Source organism: Macrobrachium rosenbergii, chromosome 49, assembly GCF_040412425.1.
Source record: "Macrobrachium rosenbergii isolate ZJJX-2024 chromosome 49, ASM4041242v1, whole genome shotgun sequence".
NCBI classification, from domain to species: Eukaryota; Metazoa; Arthropoda; class Malacostraca; order Decapoda; family Palaemonidae; genus Macrobrachium; species Macrobrachium rosenbergii.
The window spans coordinates 37,914,520-37,940,420 of record NC_089789.1 but is presented as its reverse complement, the minus strand read 5'-3'; the positions used below and the strand labels follow the sequence as shown (position 1 = coordinate 37,940,420).

General features: G+C 36.7%; 1 protein-coding gene across 2 annotated transcripts in view; it reads left to right on the top strand.

The window, feature by feature from the left end:
• Positions 1-1,691: 1,691 nt before the first annotated feature.
• The window catches only part of LOC136832260 (uncharacterized), a 291,944-nt gene continuing 267,734 nt past the window's right edge, over positions 1,692-25,901 (top strand). The window contains exon 1 of one of the 2 annotated variants that reach the window (XM_067093125.1): positions 1,692-2,841. The gene's annotated coding sequence lies outside the window, so the exon portion shown is untranslated. The remainder of the gene's footprint in view (positions 2,842-25,901) is intronic. The other variant, XM_067093127.1, reaches the window with a different exon arrangement.

Below are 25,901 nucleotides of genomic sequence, written 5' to 3'. Positions count from 1 at the left end.
AAATGACGGAAAATAAATTTTCGACTCTTTCATTCTAACACGGAGAAAAATTAATCTTTGAGTCTTTCATTCCAACACGAGGGGAAAATAAATCTTTGATTCCTTCGTTCTAACACAAGGTAAAATAAATCTTTGGTTCTTTCATTCTAACAAGAGAGGAAATAAATCTTTGATTATTTCATTCTAACACTAAGGAAATAATCTTCGATTCTTTCCTTCTAACACGAGGGAAAATAAATCTTTGAATCTTTTACCTAAGATAAGGGAAATAAATCTTCGATTATGTCATCTAACAAGAGGGAAAATAAATATTTGATTCTTTCATTCTAACACGAGGTGAAAATAAGCCTCTGATTCGTTCATTAGGACACGAGGGAAAACATATATTGGGAAAAATGTGAAATCGATTTATAAACAGTGCCATTAGTCCCTCTCTAGCTCTTGTTGGGGTTACATAATTATCAGTTTACTTATATATCTCTAGACATAACAAATAACCTTTCATCTACTGACACTTCCTCTCTTCCGCTGGTGTCCTCATGACCTGACATCAATGGCTGACGATGCTTTGAACGACTGTCTCCTGTGATATCATTCGCATACCTGCGGATCTCTCTCTCATTTTGCGATCAAGATCCCTCAGCTGACGTCCCCACCACCTGACACCAATGGCTGACACTTGGCTACCGGAGGGATGTCCTTTGCTGCCTGAAAAAGTTCTCTAGTTAGCCGATGCCGGCCCTCGCCTTCGACGGTCTTGGGATGAATGCTGGCATCGTAGGTAGAGAGAGAGAGAGAGAGAGAGAGAGAGAGAGAGAGAGAGAGAGGGAATCTTCGATCTGCGTCGCCTCTCGCTGGCCTCGGAAGACATTTCGAGACTCACCTGACCTACGCCTTAATATGTAGCCATTGTTCCAATGGGTGTGGCTCCGGGCAAGATGGCTCTGCGAAGAGCCGGGATTAGCGGTAGGCGGTACCTGGCGGCCACACCTTGCTCGCCGCCCCGCCCTGATCCAAACGTCGATCTCTGTCCCTCTCCCACCACCCCTTCACCTCCCGATGCTGGAACCACGCCCACCCTAATCGCCCGCTCCTTCGCCGTACGTCAACGGGAGCGCGCAGGGGCGCGGCCACCCTAAGGCAATTAGCTGTCGGGGGCGTCAGAGGAGACGAGTGACAGGCGTCGGCCTCTGAGGTGTGGCTGGATTGGGTGGCACCTGTTCAGCCACACCCTCCCCTACCTGATTCCAGCCCGTTTTAAGCACCACACCTCCCCTCCTCCCCCACGCCCTCGCCAACCTGTCCTCTTCCCAGCCCCTTTCTTTTTCTCCACCGCCCTTTTATTGAGTCCATTTCCAGTGTCCAGCCGCCTCGCTGGAAAAGGGAGAGTCTACGTTACCTCGAGCCCTCTTCTCTCCTATGGACGGGATCTCGTTCGGCTTGTGTTTGGGAGGAAAGTTCTGTGGGTGGCTTCGGCAGGTTAGTCTGAGGGAGGAGGGAGGGACGGGGTGGGGGTGGAGCCAGGAGGAGGAAGGAAGGGATATCGAGGGTGTGGGTGGCAGTGGTGTATGCTGGCTGTGACTTATCAATGAGTGGGCCTGAGTCTGCGCTCTCGGGTTTTGCGTTTGCGTGGGCGTTGGGAGGAGCCAGGGTTCCTGGCCAATGGGGTGCGGGCGTCTGTGGGGGTCGGCAGAGACGGCATAACGTTCACACCAACCACGCCACCTTCAGCTCAGTGTAACTAGGGCCACCGCTCCGGCACCCTGCAAAGCACCCTTGGAGTCGTAACCTCCCAACGTGTCTTCCAGATTAATCCACTGAGTCCCCCGCCCCCCTCCGAGGAGACAGAGAAGAGCAGGCACGACAGACACCACAGGCAGCATCTTCACCAAACACCCGATCCCAAAAGGCACCATCATCACCACACCACCAACAGGGCCTTCATTACCGTTCGTGACTTCGCGCCACAGCCACTGTTCAACAACACCATCCTCATCATCATCATCATCATCATCATCACCACCACCACCACCACCATCTCTAGCCTCTGCTTCCTCGACTCCTTCTCCTCCTCCTCCTCCTCCTCCTCCTCCTCCTCCTATTTCTTCTACTCCTGATCTTCCCTCCCTCTCTTCGTCACCCTCTCGCTTCTTCCGTTTCACCCGTCGGGCACTCTACCGGTACGAGGCGACTCACGGTTGGAGAAAGGAGAAAGTAAAGAGAAGACGGAACGGAGATAAAACCGAGGGGCACGCGAGAGAGAGAGAGAGAGAGAGAGAGAGAGAGAGAGAAAGCGCTTTCAATTCAAACGCTGTAACGGCTTCTGCGACAGTTACTGACCATCCATCCTCCTCCGGGAAGAGCCTGCTAGACCTATGCTCTGTTTCCTCACCTGTTCACAGGCTTCTGCTGCTGCTGCTGCTGCTGCTGTTGTCTTACCCTAAACCCGCCGTTGTCGTCGTCGCCTTCGTCGGCGGTTCCTGCGTGAACGAAAACAAAAGCAAAACGAACATAGTGCTGGCGACCACGAACCGATCCACAACCGATACAACAACAACCGCTGTTGTTGCTCCTACTCGTGTTGTAGCCTCCACTACCACCACCACCACGGCCCCCTCTCCCAAAACCAGAGCAAAAACAACGGCCCCAAAGCCATACTACCCTCGCCAAGTGACGACGACCACGACGAAGGAGAACAACAAGCCGAAGGGCAGGACGACGACTTCCTCCTCCTCCTCCTCCACCACCTCCACCTCTTCTGGAAAGCCCCTCTCAGGAGACCCTCCTCTTCCTCCTCCACCTCTTCCTCCAACGGTTGCTACGCTGATCCCACACACAAAAGTAAGTGGCCGTGCCAATGAACTGTTATTACTCCTAGAAGAGTCATGATCACTGCTTATTTATTACGTATTAGTCATCTTCCTTCTAAATGTGTACATCATCTTTTGCCATGTCCCTTCAACGCGGTAGGATTTATTACTATCCGCAGATCAACAATTCGCCCTTTTGACTCTTCTTCATCTCTTTAAATCTGTCACTCTTATTTTGTAAATATCCTGTGTGTATGTATGTATATATATATATATATATATATATATATATATATATATATATATATATATATATATATATATATATATATATATATATATATACATATACATAATAAATATATATATAAGGGTATGAAAATTGTCATTCTACACATTTAAGAAATCATACATACACATATGTATTAACTTAAATATATACATATCCACACATACATAGGTATGAAAATCTCTGTATTGTACGTGCACAACATGAGTTTCATACACGCAAGTATATGTAAATATAATAAGCGTCTGCTTGTTTAACTATAATTACGTCGAACCTTCTATCTTTTGATGAGATGGCCCCAGTATTCATTTTTTCCCCTCTTTAATTTTTCCATCATTACCAACTACAAAAGAGAGAAAAAGGTGGAAAAGATAAGGGAAAGAGAATGCATTGGAAAATAGCTTTCTTATTTCTTCTGGAAAATAACGTTCATCTTGTTTTACATAATACATATTCATATTGCAGCGTGAAACTCTTTCTTTCTTGAACTGTGGACATGCAAGCATTTTAGAAAATAATAAAGAGCGCAGAGATAAAGCGTGCAAAATCAGTATTTACAGAACCCACACCCTACTTAAATCATGAATACAATAAAAATATCAATCCTACAGTACTTGTTGTAGTATATCTGCAAAACTAATCACACTTTACATCAGTACACGAATAAATCAATCGTATTTCATATGACGCATGTATATTTTAACACTGAGCTCTAATGCAATGTAGATACTTATATATGTTAAGCAGGGAATATGGAATTAGGGATTACGAAATCCCATGGGAATTTGTGAATGAGCAATTCGCTGAAAGAATCCGATCCCTGAGGGCTAGTATTAATACTTATGAAACAGTGATTCATCTACACTACCAATGTGTTTAGTAATACTTCTGGGGACTAAATGCAATTAGGGACATTTGATTCCCAGGGTTAGTACTAATCACAGAAAATACAGTCCAGACTTGCAGGGGCTGCATTTAAACACGCGAAACAGTGTAGATGAATCACTGTTTCGTGAAATCCCTGGATTTCACATATTCCCTGTAACATATATATGATAATCTTCACAGAAGTATTGCATTCATGCTACTTTTCCTTAATATTTCTTACACATTCATCCTATATTCAATATTAATCATTAATGTCATGCTGCTCTTCAGAGCAATCATGCTGAAATTCATGCTAATTTCCGCAGAAATTATACCTTCGTGCATGCAACTTTCATAGAATTTGACACATATTAATCTAATCTTTCATAATGCAAGCCAACAATAATACTACGTTTTGTTATGAAAATATAAACAGAGTTTGTCTTGTTGTCTGTAAAACTCCTTCTTCTTCTTTCGACCTTATTAATCCCACTGTTGTCTGTAAAACCTTGATCTGCTAATGAATGGGCTTCTACGCTCCTTGCAAAGGAATGTTGACACGAGCTTATTAATTACGACAGTTTCGATCGAGTGAGAAACTATTTTAATCACAGGACCCCCATTTGGAAAAAAAAAAAGTTACAAAAGGCATGATAAGTGCTAATTGGGAGTGGGACGAAAAATACGACATAATTTCTCTCCGTCTTTCAGTGGCTTCGGAGAAGTGATAAAAATATAGCTTTGTATTTAACAGTATGTGATGTATGTAATTTTATAATAGGAATGAAGAATATACCTCATTGTTGCCGTTCACCATTTCTAATCCAATAATGTTCATGGGTGGCTATCATTATCATATTACCACATGATAATGGTTATGATATAAACTGTTTTATTATTTTCTGGAGAATGACGGGTCAAATGGGGAAAAAACATTATTATTATTATTATTATTATTATTATTATTATTATTATTATTATTATTATTATTATTCGTAATGTGTACTGTTCATGATTTTGCTGAACAGAGATGAGTATTACATTGCTTAGTGGAAATTCCACCCAACGGAATGACTGCTAAAACACACACAAAACTAAAACGAAAGTGCGTGTGAAAAAACAAATAATAAACCAAATAATTAAATAATCATAGATACAGTTGCGAATATTGTAAATAAAGGATACGGTAATTTATACAAAAACAGCAATTATCGAAGGTATCTCGAGAATAGTCTGGTATTAATTTAAGCCTCCAATCCAGTAAGTTATCGATTGAGGGTGCAAATGGCGTCTGAACAGAAATGGTTATAGAGTTCAAAAAGGTCATTTTCCTCATTTTGAAAAACAGAGGAATTTCCAAATCACTTCAACTGAAACCATGGGCCTACAAACGCCATTATCCCAAAAAATACTTAGAAATTTGCAGAAAAACTTAAAAGGGCTATTGTGGACGGCTATGGGTCCCAATGAGGCTCAAGGAGCCAACAGAGTGGGTACTAAGGAATGACCAATGATGTTCTCGTTAGCACCATAAGTAATATATCTAATAAATCCTAATTTCTTAACGAAACCATTATTTTCCATAACTGCGCATTACTCACGTGACTGACTGATAGCTCTACATCAGCCTTGCGTTCCACGCAAAGGCTGATGGGGTGGGCTATCTAATGGTCTTTTTCAGGCGAGACTTCCTTGTATAAAAAATAAGAAACCAAAAAAAAAAAAAACAGTATGTGATAACTATAGTAGTTTCTTTTCTATTTTTCATTCACATATTTTTGTCTAAATGGGACACGAACACTTTTCTTAGTTGTATCTCATTTACTGATATGTTTACCCGCTTACTGTAAACTCCTTTATATACTTTGCAACGCGACTGTGATACTTTGAAGCTAAACTATTATACGACTGATCGGAACTACTTTACTATCAGGCGTGACCTCATCAATCTTGAGGGGAGCTATAAAGTCTTTAGCTGTTTATTTGAAATTATTTAAGTTTAAGGTATACTTTCAAAATAATAATAAACTTGTTCGCAAAATTATAAATAAATTTAAGTATATTTCAGACAGAACCTCTTCACTTCGTGTGTGTGTATATATTTATACATGTGTATGTATGCATGTGTATACATGTATATATATACATGCACATCTATATGTCTACAATTTCAAGTATATACCATCTACCCTTAAAAGAATTGCCTACAGAATCTGCTCATCTTTCTGCTCCCAGCAAAAGTTTTGGGGATGAGGTTGCTAGACCATGCCCTTGTCTACCTTGCCTGAGACCCCCACAGCCTATTAAGCGATCTACACCTTAATAACTCTAAACATGATCCCTCTCAAAGGAGATTGAAACCACGCACGTTACACACACACATATATATATATATATATATATACACACACACACACATATATATATATACACATATACATACAAACATATTGTCGCTTATACCGCTTTAACCCTTAAAGAAGAGTTACCCTTTGGTTCCCTAATAGTTTTTTGGGATGAAGCTGCTAGACCACAACAATTCTCTACCCTAATTCATATGCGTACACACACGCACACACATATACATACACACATACATATACATCAATCGTCTTAGTCAACGTGTATGCAAAATTAGCTTATGCTTACCTTACTAAGCTTGTCGATTATGCTAATGAACCATCTTCCATTTACGGCAAATGTACTCGTTCTCTGTAATAACACAGCTACGAGAAGGCGAATTACCTTTTTCCCCCTAAAATAAGCGTCAGCCTCGCCTCGCCTCTCTCTCTCTCTCTCTCTCTTCCTACACGTAGTGATCTGCTCTCTACTCATCGTCACTGTTGCTCTACCCCTATACGCTGCCTGCTCTCTTTTCCTCGCTGAGCTGTTGTATATTCACATCTCTACCTTCTAGCAATATGTCTGTCCTTCTGTAAAAGCCTATTAAAGAAAACATACACAGATATATATATATATATATATATATATATGTATGTATATATATATATATATATATATATATATATTGTATATATATAAATATATATATATATATATATATATATAATATATTTCTAAAATATATATATATATATTATATATATATATATATATAAAAATTGGAGCTGTCAGTTTCTAAAATATAATACGAAATTCTTCTTACAATTAAAATCTGTCAGGTTGCTCTGGAGTCTCTCTCTCTCTCTCTCTGTTAAAATCAGGCATCTCTCTCTGTTTGCTTTTAGTCCCTGTTTCTTTCTTTTTAATCACCACTGGCTATTCTTTTCCTCAAAGGCTTCGGTCGTTTATCTAGGCATATAAAGTACAGTACCAAATCAGGTTTTTTAATGAACTTTTTTTTTTTTTGTGCGTGAATGAATCTCTCTCATACATATCCGATAACTGCTAGTTTCCTTGAAGAACTTTTGTATCAAGAAAACTCAGGACTGATTTTCATTTAGATTCCAGGATGGATTTTTATGAAAATTCAGGAAAACAATTTCCAGAGAAATACCTGGAAATGTAATTAATGGGTCACACAACAAGCCCTTACATCACGGTAGTAATGTATATCTCTTAAGTATTATTATTATTATTATTATTATTATTATTATTATTATTATTATTATTTATTATTATTATTATTATTATTCAGAAGCTGAATAAAAAGATTAAAGTACACGTTCGTATTAACTGCAACGCATCGTAATAATTGCAACGCAATGTCAAATAGAAGTTTGCCTTAAAAGATGTGCATTATAAAACTATCAGCTGAAATATGAGACAATTTTCATGAACTACAAAAATAAATCGACGATGGAATGAGCTCCAATTGCGGCGGGGAGCAATAATTGCAAACGTAAGGCCACAAAATATTAAGAGCTAGTTTCCTTTATGAGAAAGGGGGTCTGCCTGAAAAAGCCCCATGGCAAGACCTGTCAAAACATTTGAAAACAGAGGAGCACTGTCGTAGAAAATCATAAGCAATGATACAGGACAGCCGATGTTCCTGAGAGCTCATGATCGAAGGCAGTGTAGATACGCTTTGAGATGACCACTGAATCACGTTTTTCGAGAATGGAATGACAAATAAACAAAAAGAATGATTCGAAAATGTCTTCACGAAATAATATTAGAAAGAGCAATACAGAGATAGCTATAGGGACTATAAATATTGCAACTGGGTTTAATCAGGTTCAATAATATCATTCTTTCCAGAAATAGAAATGAGACAAACCAGATGGAAAATGACTTAACCAAGAATGTCCCCGAAGAACAACATGTGTATATTTATACACATCGTCTTCAGAGACAGTAGCAGTCCCCTCTATCGGGTAAACGGACGTAAGGGGAAAAAAAATATATATATATGAAGATAAAAGGCCCATAAAACACTATTTGAACGTTGCAACCACGGGCCTTTTTATCTTCATATTATACTGTAGTGTTACAGTAAAGACATTCATATATATATATATATATATATATATATATATATATATTATATATATATATATCACTTAATCAGACGTAAATACGAACTTGAATTTATAGGTCAAAGAATGGCCTTCTCATTTCCCTCTGAAGTATCACTCAACAGGACACTTCGAATTGCATTTAATGCCCTGGGTAAGTTAGCCAAGCGCTTGAAACTTTAAAATCATGTGAGAGCCTGGACCCCTCTTCCAGGATGAGAGAGAGAGAGAGGAGGCTTTCATTGGTCCATGTTAGTTCGTCGATTTTCTTTCTTTTTTTTTAGATATTTTATCTTATAGAACTGGGTGGATTTTCACTGGTTCAATTTTGTTCCTCGATTTTATTTATTTATTTTTTTTTTTTTTTAGATATTTTATCTTATAGAACTGGGTGGATTTTCACTATTTCAGTTTTGTTTCTTCTTTTCTTTTGTTTTAAAATATTTTATTTTATAGAACAGGGTGGACTTTCACGGATTCAGTTTTGTACCTTGATTGTCTTTTTTTTTTCTTTAGATATTTTATCTTATAGAACGGGGTGGATTTTCACTTTTTCAGTTTTCTTCCTCGATTTTGTTTTATATTTTATCTTATAGACAGGGTGGATTTTAACTGGTTCAGTTTTCTTCCTCGATTTTCATTTTATTTTCCTTAAACAAATTTTATCCAATGGAACAACGTAGATTTTCATTTGTCCATATCGATTCCCCCGATTTCCTTTCTTTATTTTCAAACGTTTCCCTCTTCTAGAACTGGGTAGATTTCCACTGGTTCGCTTTGTTCCTCGACTTCATATTTTATGGATTTAGAGAAATTCTGATTCTAATGCTTTTCTTTGCCTCGTGCAAGCATCTGATTACTGAAATATGGGTAATTATCTCAGCAAACTTTTGGAGTTCACATATACTACTTACGAGGTTAAAATTAATAAAATCTGTAGCCATACGTTGCACTGCTTCATATTAATTTCAGTGAATATCTATTTCGTTCCCGACCAAATTAATCTAAACCTAATTTTGTATTTTTGACGTGAGTGGCGCTGTTCCTGTAATGGCAGTTTACGACACTAAATCAATCAGTTCTGTGTCCAATAACTTTTAGATTTAAGTGACTATTTTATATAATTAACTCATTAGTGTACCTAGTTTCTTTTTTTATTTATTTTTCGGTGTCGGCGACCCGTTGCTCCTGTGACGTTAGTTGACGACACAAAAATGAATCATTTCTAATGTCAATAAGTTTTAGATTTAGAAGTGGCTGTTTGTTATACAATTTATCCAGCAATTATTGCTAGTTTATTTTCTTTATTTTCAGTATCGCTGACCGTCGGTCTTGTGGACGCCAGTTTACGACAATGAATCAATGAACTCTTGTCCAATACCGTTTAGGTTAGTGACTGCTGTTATATAATTATATTCAAGAGTGTAACTAGTTTAAAAATTTTTAAAAATTTTAGTAGCGAAACTATTCTGTGACAGTTTACGACACCAAATCAAATCATGTGTCCGATTACCTTTCAGATTCAGTGACTGTTGTTATACAGTTATATTGAAGTATGTAACTATTTTGTGTGTGTGTGTGTGTGTGTTGTGATGATCAGTTGAACGCTTCTAATCAGTCAATTCTGCGTGTCCCACTTGGTGACAGCTTCAAGGCCGCGTTGTTCATTTTTTTTTTTCTTTGACTTTCACTTTTGGCAAACGTTCGAGCTGAGTATTGATTCGTGCGCCCATTTCGGCAGATATAATTGGGATTTCCACATCTATAATGGAATCTCTAATTATTACGCGAACGCCGCTGTATTTTCGTGGGAGGCTGGACGTTTTGGTTTTATGTAGATTATTTGAGGGGATGGTGGTCTGCATGTAAGTCGTAATCTACGTACATGTACATATATATATATTGATGTACATATATATATACATACTATTTATATATATGTATATATATAAATACATATATATGTATATATATTATAAATATATACACATACATTTTTATAAATATATATGTATATATAATATATATACATATGTATATATGCATCCATACATATACATGTATGTATTTATGTGTATATATATATATATATATATATATATATATATATATATATATATATATAATAAATATATAAATACATAAAACTGAACAGTCAGTGCTTCTGCAACCGCTAACAATTCGACAGTGAAATATGAAATAACACCGATTAAATACAGATTTCATAGGCATAAAAATCTGACGTCCTGAAGAAAATTGTTAAAATTAAGATAGCTAGATTTAAATTTAAATAAGTAGAAAGTCAGATTTAAGCAAAAAGAAAGTCAGACTTAAATAAAAAAAAAGTCAGAATTAAAATAAGAAGTCGATTACGTAGGACTACACATAAAAGCGGTCGGGACCGAGTGTTGGCGATGGAATGGAGGTCACGTATTCCGGTTGTGTTGGGTCCTCGTTGTTGACATTTTAAGAGAGGGGAGAGGTGAGAACGGGAAATACAGAATTTTTATTATTATTATTATTATTATTATTATTTATTATTATTATTATTTATATATTATTATTATTATTATTATTTAGCTTCACAAACTGCGTTCAGATGTAGATTATTTATATTCCCATTTCAATTCGGACTTGGACTTTGCATAATTTATTACTTTATATTTAAAAATTATTATTATTATTATTATTATTATTATTATTATTATTATTATTATTATTATTATTATTATACGTAAAGGTACACATTCACGTAAAACATGACAATGACAAAATGAACTTCCAAAATGCAGGCCCCATTTTAAAATAAAAGAGTATAATTTATCTATACGTGTATATTCAGAGCAAAAGCCATAGAAAAATATCCACAGTGGTCATTCAAAACGGTCAGCTGCACGGGACAGGAGAAATGTATAACTCAGCTCAAAGAAGAATGACATTATTATTATTATTATTATTATTATTATTATTATTATTATTATTATTATTATTATTATTCAGACGATGACCCCTATTCGTATGGAACAAGATTTAAGGGGCCATAGACTTGAAATTCTCGAAAAGTTGTAAGTGGGTCGCCCAGAGTAAACCCCTTCCTGCCCCCGCCCCAGAAAACCGGGCATCCTCCTTATACCCGACCCAAGACTATTAAAAGAAGTGGGTACAGTGTAAGCATAACTTAAAAAAAAAAAAAGACGTTTTAACTGAAACAGGCTAAGCTTAGAAATCTAAAAAAAAGACGTTTTAACTGAAACAGGCTAAGCTTAGAAAATAAAAAAAAAAGACGTTTTAACTGAAACAGGCTAAACTTAGAAATCTAAAAAAAAAGACGTTTTAACTGAAACAGACAAAGCTTAGAAATCTAAAAATTAGACGTTTTAACTGAAACAGGCTAAGATTAGAAATCTAAAAAAAAAGATGTTTTTAACTGAAACAGGCTAAGCTGAGAAATCTAAAAAAACCAGACGTTTTAACTGGAACAGGCTAGGATTTTAGAAATCTAGAAAAAAACGTTTTAACTGGAAACAGGCTTTTTAGAGATCTAAAAAAAGACATTTGACTGAAACAGGCTAAGCTTAGAAATCTAAAAAAGACGTTTTAAACTGAGACAGGCTAAACTAGAGGTCTAAAAAAAAAAAAAGACATTTTAACTGAAACAGGCTAAGCTAGAAATCTAAAAAAAGACATTTTAACTAAAACAGGCTAAGCTTTAGAAATCACAAAAAAGACAAGTTTTTAACTGAAACAGGCTAACTTAGGAAATCTAAAAAAAGACGTTTTAACTGAAACAAGCTAAAAAGTTTAGTAATCTAAAGCACTCTGCAATGTGTCAAAATGAAGCCTATAAAGCCAATGGAATAAGGTATGAGGAAAAAGTCAGGTCCATGACTAAAAAAAATAGGAAAAAAAGTCAGGTCCATGACCTAAAAAAAGTATGGAGGGAAAAGCTCAGGTCATGGCCTAAAAAAAAAAAAGTATGAGGAAAAAAGTCAGGTCCATGAATAAAAAAAAAGGTATGAGGAAAAAGTCAGGTCCTGACCTAAAAAGGTATGAGGAAAAGTCAGGTCCATGACCTAAAAAAAGGTATGGGGAAAAAGTCAGGACCATGACCTAAAAAAAAAAAAGGCACGGAAAAAAAAAAAGTCAGGCCCATGACCTAAAAAGTCTCGTTTTTGCCGAAAGTAAACAAAAGAGAGACGCTCCGTATCAAGAGAGACTTAGTAACCTTACGAACGAATACAATGAAAGATGTGACAATCAGTGATAAATGATGAGAGAATGAAAAGGACTGTAAAATGAGAGAGAGAAGTGCAAAACCTTTTTAAGTTCTAAAGATTATAAAAGATGGCTGATAATCAGTGGATACAAATGGTACACAAGTAAAATGGACTGTAGAGAGAGGCAAACCCTTTATGAACGGAGATTATAAAAGATGGCTGATAATCAGTGGATACAAATGGTAGAAATTAAAATGGAATGTAAGGAGAGAGAGAGAGAGAGAGGGGATGTAAATAGGGTTGGCATATAGGTCACAGGCAGGTCTTAGTCTCAAGAATCAACACCTTTCAGTTGAATGAGATTCTTCCTCCGTAAAATATCTCACGAAGTTCTTCTGAGAAGCAATCGTTGCATACATTTCCAGCAGAAACATTTGTTTCTTTTTCAGATCTAGTGTAATATATAAACTCGATTTACTAGAAATTCAGTTATTCTTTAATGCTGTGCTTCCAAAGTCTTCTACTCATTTCGATACAAAAAGACACACTTCATTATTATTATTATTATTATTATTATTATTATTATTATTATTATTCCTAAATATGTAAACATCACAGAACTAGCACCAGGCCTTTAACCCACATAAAACCAGCTAAGAGCAATTAAATCGTCGTGTGAAAAATGTTAAGAATCAGAGAGAAATATAAAAAAATATATAACAAATTCAGTTTTCTTCGCTCTTAACACAAAAAAGTCATAAAAAATAAAAGGTTAATTCCATATGTCATTATTGTAAAATCCAGAAGAGGAATACGATTATGGAATATTGGTATTGTCTCTACCACATATTATATTTCCGTCTTCTTTGGCATCTTTAAATATCAATATATTAATAACAACAACACAATTATCATAATCATTACTCAGAGGACGAATCCCTATTCATAAGGAACAAGCTTAAAGGGGCCATTAAAACTTGAGATTCAAGCTTCCAAAGAACATTGTGTTCATCTGTAAGAAGTTACAGAAGATATTTATTGGAAATACGGAAAGAAGGAATCAGTCATTAGAAAAAAAATGATAATACATTAATATATAAAGAGATAAAAATATAAATTACGTGAATCTTTTCTCTCTGTGCTCAAGCAACTAACCAAACATCCTAGCCATAAGTTTATATAAATATATCCTGAACAGAACGAGGTGATTACCTACCCACCCACATTCCAGATAAATAAATAAAAAAATCTATCGTGACTCATAATGACAAACTCTCATTTCCAGCTCGTCAAGTGATTTGCAATATTGTTGATCATGGATTAAAAATTTCATGACTTACTGCTAATTATAACATTGCCACTGACGCACGTATGCCAATTTGTTTGAAACTGTAGTTCTTGTGTGTGTGTGTGTGTGTGTGTGTGTGAGAGAGAGAGAGAGAGAGAGAGAGAGAGAGAGAGAGAGAGAGAGAGAGAGAGAGAGAGAGAGAGAGAGGGGAAAATACTGTTTGAATGTAATTTCTTTCGATTTTCAAAATTTTGTATCTGTAATCTTTTCGGAACGGTTGAGAGAGAGAGAGAGACCAAAATACTGTTTGAAAGTAATTTCTTTCGACTTTCCATGGTTTGTGATTTGTGATCCTTCAGGAACGTGTGTGTGTGTGTTTGTGTGTGTTTGTGTGTGTTTGTCAGAGAGAGAGAGAGAGAGAGAGAGAGAGAGAGAGAGAGCAAAATACTTTCTGAAAAAGTAATTTCTTTCTTGATTTTCAGTAGTTTGCATCTGTAATCCTTCAGGAAGAGAGAGAGAGAAAGAGAGAGAGAGAGAGAGAGAGAGAGAGAGAGAGAGAGAGAGACCCAAATACTTGCCAATCGAAAGCTAATTGGAACGACCTATTTTGAGTAATGAACACAAACCGTGCACCATTATGAATATGAGTTCTTCTATGGCGATTCATTAAAAGGAGTAACTCATACTAACTAAGTTAAGGACAGCATACATTGGAACTATTTTAAGGGTGAATACATCAGAATTATGATAAATACGGAAGTTTTATATTTTCGAACATGTAACAGCATATATTCGAACGAGGTTAAGGGCAACATGCTTTGGGAAGTTGTTAATGGCACAACACATTAGAACTCCGTTAAGGACAGTGTATTCCATTGACGTAAGGGAAACGAATATTCGAACTAAGTTCAGGCCAGCACACTTTCGCAATAAGTTAATGGCAAAATATATCAGAACAAAGTTAAAGGCCGCATATATTTGAACTGAATAATGGCAACAGATATTCGAAAGAAGTTAAGGGCAGCAAAAGCACGGAGTGTCAAATTAGCACATATTCGAAAGAAGTTAAGGACTGCACATATCTGAACTAAGTAAAGGCCTGCACATATTCGAAGTTGAGGATCAACTATGAATATCTGAACTAAACCAACTTGGACCAGTCTGAACCGGAACCATGGCCCTTCCTCAATTATGGAAACTTGTTATTTCTAGAGCACTAAATATTTTCAGACTATCTGTATCAAAATATTCATCAATAACTGAGGACGTGGAATCATTTGTAACTAGTCTGCTGACTGTGCTGATTGCAATCTACACTGGTGCTACTAAAACAGAAGCAAATTTTTTTCGACGTCTCTGAGAGCACTGAAAGAGTAAAAGTGGTGCTTCCACAGTCCTCCTACATTTGTAAATATGCAGATTAACTTTAGCGCCCTTTGGCAGAACCAGGAGGATGAAAATGGGTCTTTAATCACTGGTAAAAGAAAATTAACTTTTACCCAACCTTAGGGAGAACTGGGAGGATGAAATGGGTCTCTAGTCATTGGTAAAAGGAAAATTAACTTTTAGCGCCCTTTGGCAGAACCAGGATGATGGAAATGGGTCTTAAATCACTGGTAAAAGAAAAATTAACTTTTACCAACCTCGGGGAGAACTGGGAGGATGAAAATAGGTCTTCAATCATTGGTAAATGAAAAATTAACTTTTATCACCCTTTGGCAGAACCTGGGGGATGGAAATGGATCTTTAGCCATTGGTAAAAGGAAAATTAATTTTTAGCACCCTTTGGCAGAACCATGAGGATGGAAATGAGTCTTTAATCACTGATAAAAGAAAAATTAACTTTTACTAACCTCAGGGAGAACTGGGAGGATGGAAATGGGTCTGTAATTATGGGTAAAGGAAATTAACTTTTAGCAACCTTTAGGTAGAGCTGGGAAAGTGGTCTGTAGTGTGGCAAACTTTAGGAACATTTAGAGAACTGGGACGATGGAAATTGGTCTGTAATTACGGGAAAAGAGAAATTAACTTTTGTCAACCTTAGGGAGAACTGGTATGATGAAACCTGTATCCAAGTGCTGGAACAACCCAAAACAGCTTTTGTCCACCTGAGACGCCACTGGAGGACGGAGACAGGTCTGTAACTGCTACAATATACAATCATGAAACTGATGGAAAGAGGCAGAGTAGCTTTCAGCAGCCTAAAGGACAATAGATGAAGAATAGACATGTCTGATGATTGCAATCCCACGCTCATACCATGCCTGCAAAAAACAAAATGAATTAATTACCTTTGAAGCCTCCAGACAGCACTAGGAGGTTGGAGGTGGGTCTGCAAGTGCTGCATTGTCTACTCATTCCTGGGAAAAGGAAATTTAATTTTCAGCTACCTTGAAAAATACTGAAAAGATGGAGTTCTGTGTATAATTAGCTCCACCTACGTTTATCCCATTAGGAAAAAGAGCAAATTTAACTTTCAGCTACCTTTATTAACGTAACTGCAGCAACGTTTAGCAACCTTACAGACTAATGCAACGGTTTTCAACCTGTGGGCCATGAGCAGTTCTGAGGGGGCCATGCCATGAACATCTTAAAAATAATATTTAAAAAATCAAAAATCATTTACAGTAAATGCGGGCCAGCTTTCTTTCATAAATGGAAATGTATAACTAATAAAGAGTCCTGAAAAATAATTCCATAGATAAAAATGTAAAACTAATAAAGGGAAGTGGGCCATGAGTGTTTAGGGATGCCAAAAATGGGCCATGGGCACAAAAAGGTTGAAAACCACTGGACTAGTGGATGAATAGAGAATCCCCTTGAAATGCTGCTTCTGAGGCCATTCTAACAATGCGTACAAAAACTCTTCAAAACCTTTCAGTAATCTAATCACTTACTTTTTTTTCATTCACGAGAAAGACACTTTCCGAATGAAAAAGAAATGACTTAGGTTCAGGTAACGTTCCTAACCACAGGGAAGTTAAACCAGACAGTATTTATAACACACGAGCATGAAAATAGCAATAAAGTCTTGAGGGGAATTCCTTCATCACCGGGACAAGGACAAGTGGTCACATGACCACTAATAATCAGAGTTAAAGACACAGATCTTATTTTTCAACTGGAATGTGGGATGGCAAAATATAATACGAGAATAGTGTTAAAGTGGTGATAGTTGCAAAGCCACTCATATCTATCTATCTAAATCTATCTACATATATATATTATATAAAATACAAAAAACACATTCCTAACCCCCCACATCTTCTGACATTGGATAACATTTCCTCCTGGAGCCGATGTCGCCGAGCTCATCCGTCCGTAAGGAAGTCTTTCCCATTCATTCTTATGGCATCGCCGACCATCTCGTAGACAGATCCTCTTATCTGTGTACGGGGAGGGTCTTGTTGCTATATTTGAATAAGCATTAGCTTTTGTGCCACTTTTTCCTTTACGGCTGAAGCGTCGCATTTTGCCCTAAAATATTATTTACTTTTATTTTGGGCTTCGCCTGATCTCCCCACCCTAGGTCCATACTCTCTCTCTCTCTCTCTCTCTCTCTCTCTTCTCTCTCTCCCTGTAACCTTTTATGTAGGTTACGTGCATATTATGCAAATATTGACGCAAATATTGTGTGTATGTATACACACAATATTTGCATAATATGCACGTATTTCCATTGCAAACAACTAACTGTATAAATAAAAATGGAGCTCTCTCTCTCTCTCTCTCTCTCTTCTCTCTCTCTCTCTCTCTCTCACTCTCACAATTTAATCATTTTTATATATAAAAATTTTCTTTTCATACATGTACTGTTTCAACGTGTAGGCGTGGGTGGGACAAGGAGAGGAACTCAGACATGCAAAGAGAGAGAGAGAGAGAGAGAGAGAGAGAGAGACCATTCCAAGGACACTGTTAATCATGCAATCCATGAATCAGGGAATTAAACCTTCTAATCGCCTGCTGCGCCCTTCACAGTCAAGCAGAAAGGTGCGTTAATGGATTTCCCTGTCAATTACCCCGCGTGCAACCCTGATGAATAATTATTGCAACCAGACATGTACGAAACATGTATAGGGTCCGTGCGCATTTTACGGGACGCTGATGAACAGCGTGCCCTCACAGTATTTATATCAGACAGCAACGTCTGTCTGTTAGACAGATTTCTCCGTCTCACAGGGGATGTGCGTAAACCATGGCTAGCTATTACAAGCGAAATAGACGTGTACATATATATATATATATATATATATATATATATATATATATATATATATATATATATATATATATATATATATATATAATATATAATATATATATATATATATATATATATATATATACATACATACATACATTATATACATATGTATATGTATAGAAAGATATATATATATATATATATATATATATCTATATATATATTTCTATATATATATATATATATATTATTCAGCAGATGAAACCCATTCATATGAAACAAGCCCACAGGGGCCACTGACTTGAGATTCAAGCTACCAAAGAATGCAGTGTCGTTCATCAGGAAAGAAGTAAGAGGAAGTAAAGGGAAATACAGAGAAAAACAGATACCATTCATTTAAAAAGAAAAAATTATTAAATAGATAAAAATGTATAAAAATGCAAGAGGAATAGTACTTAGGGGTAAAGCATTGAATTTTCGTTTGAACTTCTGAAGTACCAATTGTCTGACATCCTCTGGGAGAGTGTTCCACAGTCCAACGGTGTGAGGATTAAAGAACCTCTGGAACAGAGAAGTTCGACTCCGAGGCATTGACTGCATATTGGTGCTGCTGTTCAGTGAATCTGGTCGTTCTCGGCAGATAAAGGGATCGGGGATCATTGTGAATGTGAAATATCTCTGTTGAAATACAACTTATGAAAAAGTGATAAACAAAAGACCATCCGTCAGTGGTCCAAGTCATAACTGCTACTATTAGGAAACAGCAACCTACCACCACGAACACCCTCTCTAAAGAGATAAATCTCTGGCAGAAGCAGACATCCACCACGGAGAACATTATTCCATTAAAGGAAGTACAAATGACCTAAAACAGGTTACATTGATTTTATCACCTTACAAATATATGAGGCCTTACAAACAATATGTGCGGCATTTGCTGAAACTTTCATCAGACGTTTCTCAAAAGTTAGACGAGTCAAAGTTACACCTAGAATCGTTAAGCTTCAGACTCATTCACAAGTTTCCATCCGCCTGAAGGGGGAGGATGGGGGAAAATCTGAACCAGACCTGTTATCAACAGCGTTTTCGTTTTGACTGCAGTTCAGCCTCGCCCCACCCAACTACGCCATTCCCTGATCCCAGTTCATGTCCTGATTGAGACTGAGGGCAGCTTCATTTTCTTAAGTGGAGACTTTAATACTGTACACCCACAAGTGTTGCATCATCTGCATACTGAAAATCTTGTTTTGCAGGCCAACAACCAAATCCACTTGTATACAAAAAATAAGAGTGGACCAAGAACACTTTGGCCTGTGGAACTCCAAACTTAAGAGGTCTTGGTTCACTGAAGATCCCGTCAACAGCGCTGCTGCCTACCTGTAAGGGAAATCTTATAATCTTGAAACATATCCACCCAATCAAGATTCTGTTTTATAAATAAGTGCCTTGTGATTTACTAAATCGAAAGCAACACTAAAATCTATTTGAATTACTCTGCACCCAAAACCTATCAGATTCCCTTGTTCCCTTGCAAATGGCATGTCAAGTATAAGAGCATCGCGGTACTAACTGCTTCCTGTATGCATATTGACTATCAGCTGACAATCCTTTAGATTCCACATACTTATATAGTGGCTTAAAAATAAGTTTTCATCAAATTTGGAGAGCACAGGAGAATAGAGATTGGCCTGTAGTTGTCCTGCAGTCTGCAGATATGCCACTCTTTGGAACAGGCACTGTATTATAAGCTTGCGCTCATCCACAAAAGATACTACATCGACATAAAAATCTATAGAATCTACTAATCTTGGGAGACAACACTAGAATTTTTTTTAAAAAACAAAGGGAAGAAACCATCAGGATCTTCGCCACCCCAGCTATCAAGATTATCCAGAATTTTCTTAACATCCCTGGAGCAAAACGCAAATTTTGTAAGAATATGTTCAGCATGACAAGTATCTGGGAGAGGGACATCCTCAGCTGATTGCTTAGCTTCAAAAGCTCGATGAAGCAGTTCAGCCTTTTCCCTAGGGCCAGTAACCAACCTACCGTCATCTACCGTCAATTTGGTCCGCCACAGATGAGGCTGGGTAATTCCTTCAAGTTTCCTCTTTAAGGAATTACTGTAATTTCTCTCGGCTGTATGAAGCTGAGTAATTCCTTCAAGTTTCCTCTTTAAGGAATTACTGTAATTTCTCTCTGCCGTCTGATAAGTTCTATTCGTAGCACGGCGATACTCAACTAAAATGGTCTAATTTTCATTTGAACAATTTTGCCTCCATGCGCTATATTTGGTCTGTTTGTCATGGTAGACTCGTCTACATCTATCATCAAACCATGGTCGGTCATTTGTCCTAAATTTGAGGACCTTTCTAGGGACATATCTTATTAAAATAGTCATCACCATTTCATTTACATTCTTCTTGGGATCATGACCTAATATAGCAACTGAAACATTAAGTGCCTGGCAAGCTTCAATATTGCGATCCCAATTGGCTCTGGATTCCAGCCAGACCGTTTTTCCAATTGTGGAATTAGAAATACACTGATTGACAGATATGTCTATCTCAATGGCGCAATGATCAGAATGTGTGTGTGTGTGTGTGTGTGTGTGTGTGTGTGTAATAAATAGGCATGAAAACAGCTAAATAATTTGTTGAATTCTTCTTTATCGTTGATCATCCTAGAAAAAAACGAGTTAAAAGACGAACGAAGCAATGACTGACTGTTTCTTTTTGTGTATCTATGTATTGCATATATAAATATATATGAGATATAATATATATATATATATATATATATATATATATATATATATATATATATATATATATATATATATATATATATATATATATATATATATATATTTATATAGCTTACTACCATTTTCACTCTCATTACCCTGCCATAAGTTCAAACAATTATTCTTGAAAATGATGAACAAATTGCAACACCAGCAATAATAGAAATAATGATACACTCATGAATGCTCACGTATCAGGCTATTACAAGAGGACAAAACAAACCAGATGAATAACCTTCTTTGGCAGAAGTAAAAAAAAAATAATGGACTAGTATTTTCATTCCATGCATTATTTTGTGCACTTCCTAATTATGTCACACGAAACCATAACATCCAAGACATGCCAGGGCCAATATCACCTTTCGTATATCATTTCGCAGGAGGAAGAAAATCTGTGCTCTTTGAAGAAGCCAAGAGTTACTATTGTCTGACTCTGAAGAAGCCAAGAGTTATTATCTGACTCTGAAGAAGCCTAGAGTTATTGTCTGACTCTGAAGAAGCCAAGAGTTATTGTCTGACTCTGAAGAAGCCTAGAGTTATTGTCTGACTCTGAAGAAGCCACGAGTTATTATCTGGCTTCTGAATAGCCAAGAGTTATTGTCTGACTGAAGAAGCCTAGAGTTATATCTGACTCTGAAGAAGCCAAGAGTTATTGTCTGACTCTGAAGAAGCTAAGAGTTACTATCTGACTCTGAAGAAACCAAGAGTTATTATCTGACTCTGAAGAAGCCAAGAGTTACTATCTGACTCTGAAGAAACCAAGAGTTACTATCTGACTCTGAAGAAACCAAGAGTTATTATCTGACTCTGAAGAAGCCAAGAGTTACTATCTGACTCTGAAGAAACCAAGAAGTTACTATCTGACTCTGAAGAAACCAAGAATTATTGTCTGACTCTGAAGAAGCCAAGAGTTACTATCTGACTCTGAAGAAACCAAGAGTTACTATCTGACTCTGAAGAAACCAAGAGTTATTATCTGACTCTGAAGAAACCAAGAGTTACTATCTGGCTCTGGAAGAAGCCAAGAGTTACTATCTGACTGAAGAAACCAAGAGTTATTATCTGACTCTGAAGAAGCCAAGAGTTACTGTCCGGGTGTTCCTAAAACCTGTCAACCAAGCCGGAACCAAATGACCTCCATGAACTGGAAAACTTTTAAAGGCAAAAAACTTTTAAGGAGCAACAGGTCACACCAAAATTACAGCCAAAAGAACTTTGCTGAGAGAAAATTCAAAATTTCAATTACATAACTGCTCTGAATCCGATAATATTCTATGTGGAAAAACGGAATTACCTAATTTCTTTTGAAGATCGCCCCCCCCCCAAACCCCCCAAAAAAAATGTTTGGTAAAACAGGAAACTCGTAAACGAAATATCACTGTCTGGATCCCAAAGCTTTCTTTGGGGGGGGGGGGGAAGAGGCAAAAATTAACTTACATAACTGTCATAACCGTCAAACATCTTCAGGAAAAGATGAAAATGTGATTTTTTATCTTAAAAATTTTTTATGAATGCAAGAAAATTTGCCGAAAAACACGAGGAAAAATTTTAACTCGATTTTTCTAAAAAAAAAAAGGGGGGGGTGGGGAAATAACTTCACTAATAATCCTGTCTTGAAAACAACCTTCTTCTAACAACAACAAAATCAATCAACTTGATTTTTCTGAAAAAAAAAATGGCAAAATAACTTCGCTACTAATCCTGCTGCTTCACAACGAAATAAAAATTAAAACGGTAAAACAAGAAAGAATTATTTATAATTCACGTTAACGGTAGCAAAGACGCGGTCTATTTTGGGTGTAGCCATGTCGGATAACAAAAATGACATTTAAAGAAGAAAAGTGGCTGTTGATCTGACAAATAGGAGACGACAGCATTTTTCGAATCGCGATCGCACGAGGCTGACAGCTTTCTTTTTTGAGCCGAGCGTCCTGTCCAAGAATGAAAATTAAGTTTGGAAGGCCTCGGCAGCAAAATCAATGTATGAATGTCTATCCCTCTTATCGACATGTCAAAATGGAGGATAACTGTACCGGAAATAGTTCTCAAAGGAAAAGGAAAATTCTTGGTATAGTCTTGTAACATTTTCAGATAAATGACAAAAAAATTATTATTGCACACCGTGTACACACCTGCAGGCATACACACTCACTCTCACTCACACACACACACAATATATATATATATATATATATATATATATATATATATATATATATATATATATATATATATATATATATATATATATATATATTATATATAAATATATATACAGTATATATATTTATATATATATATATGTGTGTGTGTCCGTGTGTATTAGTATTAACACTCGGGGAAACGAAAGCACTCTCCAGTTCGCATGTTACAGAATCCACTGAGAAGAAACGAAATACAAATACTGCCATGAATGTTGTACAAAACAGGAGCTCATGAAAGTTGGTCGTAGTGAAGAGAAGGTGCAGCAACTGGCAAAAAAACTGGAAGGTTTTTCTCATAGAAAAACCTAAGAAGCGGATTTTGGCAAGAGTGCGATTATGAAGGTGAATGCATATTACGAAGGCAGAGAAACAGATTACAGTTTGGTGGGCTGAAGAATGAAAGCGGTTGATTACTCTACGATTTGAGTGTAAATGTAACAAATAATGGAATGACGAGAGAAAAGCTACGTTGCAGACAGAAGCAATAAGGAAGGAAACAGGATCTCTGCAAACGGTCTGAAACAGAAGAGACGAAGTTTGCATGTATGGAGAAATATTTTGGATGTGAAGCGTGGATAATGAATGTTTGAGATCAATAACTGTTCACATAATATATAAGGAGTAATGAGGACTGAATGGGTGCAAAACTTATAGATATCACAAGCTGATGAAAAGTGGTTATAGGAGGAAAGATGAGTCGCAGAGTTTTTATTTGGTTTTGTCACGGGAATATGTTTAATTTAGAAGTTTTAGGAGTGTGAATAAAAGACAAGAGAAGAAAGTGTTGGCGAAATGGATTGGAAGGGTTACTAGAACGAAAGTCCCAGAGTACTTCCATGGTAAGGGCGCCTGGCTCAGTGTAAGGAGGGAAGTGGGGTGAACGAGCTACTGAATTCAGGCATCTTGTGGAAGTTTTCTGCACATGGGATTCATCCACGATTCAGCAACTAAAGGGACCTCTGAAGTCACGCTCTATGGAGGGAAACGTCTTGTTTGAAAACAGGTGTAAGTTTACGGACGCATAAAACATCGGGGGTAATACCGCCAGTGGCAGGATTGATCATAAACACCCTCTTCAACGCCTTAAAGTTACGCTGCTGTAGTCTTTGGTGGCTTTTTAACATCCTGTCTCCTTTGCTTCAACATTTTTTTTTTTTTTACAAATACTGCTCTTATCGTCGTCATCACTGCTGGCTCAGCATCGTCATCCTCATCATCACCACCATGTTTATCACCATTTTTTACCTTTTTTTTTTGGAGTTTTCCGTCATTCAGGGCGATAGCTATTTTGTAATTTTTTATGTAGTCTGTTATCTTTACTGAAGTTATCTGTTACCTTTAACTTTTGGATATTTATTTATTATACTCTGCGTTGCATTTATTCTCATCTCTTATAAAGTAATTCTGAAGATCTTTGTCATACAGATTTCAAATAACAATCAAAATAATTCTGGTGCTTGATTTCAGCCCTTCCACATTCTATTGTTTGACAAACTTCAAATAAACATTATTTTAACTATTACCTTCCTATTATAATCTCACTTCTGCTCGCTTCCAGCCACAGTAAAAGTGGAACTTAATTGACGAATCTTACCGGAATATAGTTTTATATATTTATAATGTACTGTTTCTCTCATTACAAACATCAGCAAACTTCTCTCACCTAGCTCATTCTTGCTAGCGTTGAATCTTGCAAGATCCTTCGATTTGGTTCTTCCAAGATTGCCATCAGTCTCTCTCTCTCTCTCTCTCTCTCTCTCTCTCTCTCTCTCTCTCTCTCTCTCGCCCCGCGTTCTTCTCGCTGACTTTGGTCCTTCCGAAGTTTATCTTCAGACACTCTGCAACGGCTAAGTAATCTGAAGTTGCTAAGTAATCCGAAGCTTCCGAGCAAATCCTACAGTTGATAAAGCCCCCCCCCCTCCCCCACAACAATTTTGTCAAGGAGACTTTGAACGGTTCGGCGGAAAATGTTCTGAGTGTTAGCTATTCGCCTCGCGCATTCTTTTAAAAAGAAAACGGCAGCGATAGAGACGATAAGAACAGTCTTTTCAAACGTCTTTCTATTGATGTCTTTATCTCGCTTTCTACTTGTGTGTGTGTATATATATATATATATATATATATATATATATATATATATATATATATATATATATATATATATATATATATATATACAATATATACATATACATACATACGCAAACACATATATTTATATATATACATATATATATATATATATATATATATATATATATATATATACATATATATATATATATATATATATATATATATATATATATATATATATATATATATATATAAATATACAGAGAGAGAGAAAGAGAGAGAGAGAGAGAGAGGTAGTATTAGTATTTTTTCGCAATGCAAGGCAGTTTTGCATCTCTCTCACACTCCCCAAAGAAGTTTCGTTTTTTTTTTTTTTTCAAAATGTGAAAAAATTTTAATAAGAGACTGTAACTGAACTAAACATCAAGGAATTAAGGAAAAGACTCTCTCTCTCTCTCTCTCAAAACTGGTGTCGACATCTTTAATGAGGGAATGAAAAGGTTCTCGCTCTAACTCTATGCTGGATACACAAAGACAATATGTCCGCTACTGCAACGGAACTCTCCCAGGGCGTCCGTGTTCCCTTTTCATTCTGCCCTCATTTCCAAGTTTCCTTCTTGTTGAGGATTTGCCAATGACCTCTGCAAACCCCCTCCCCCCCA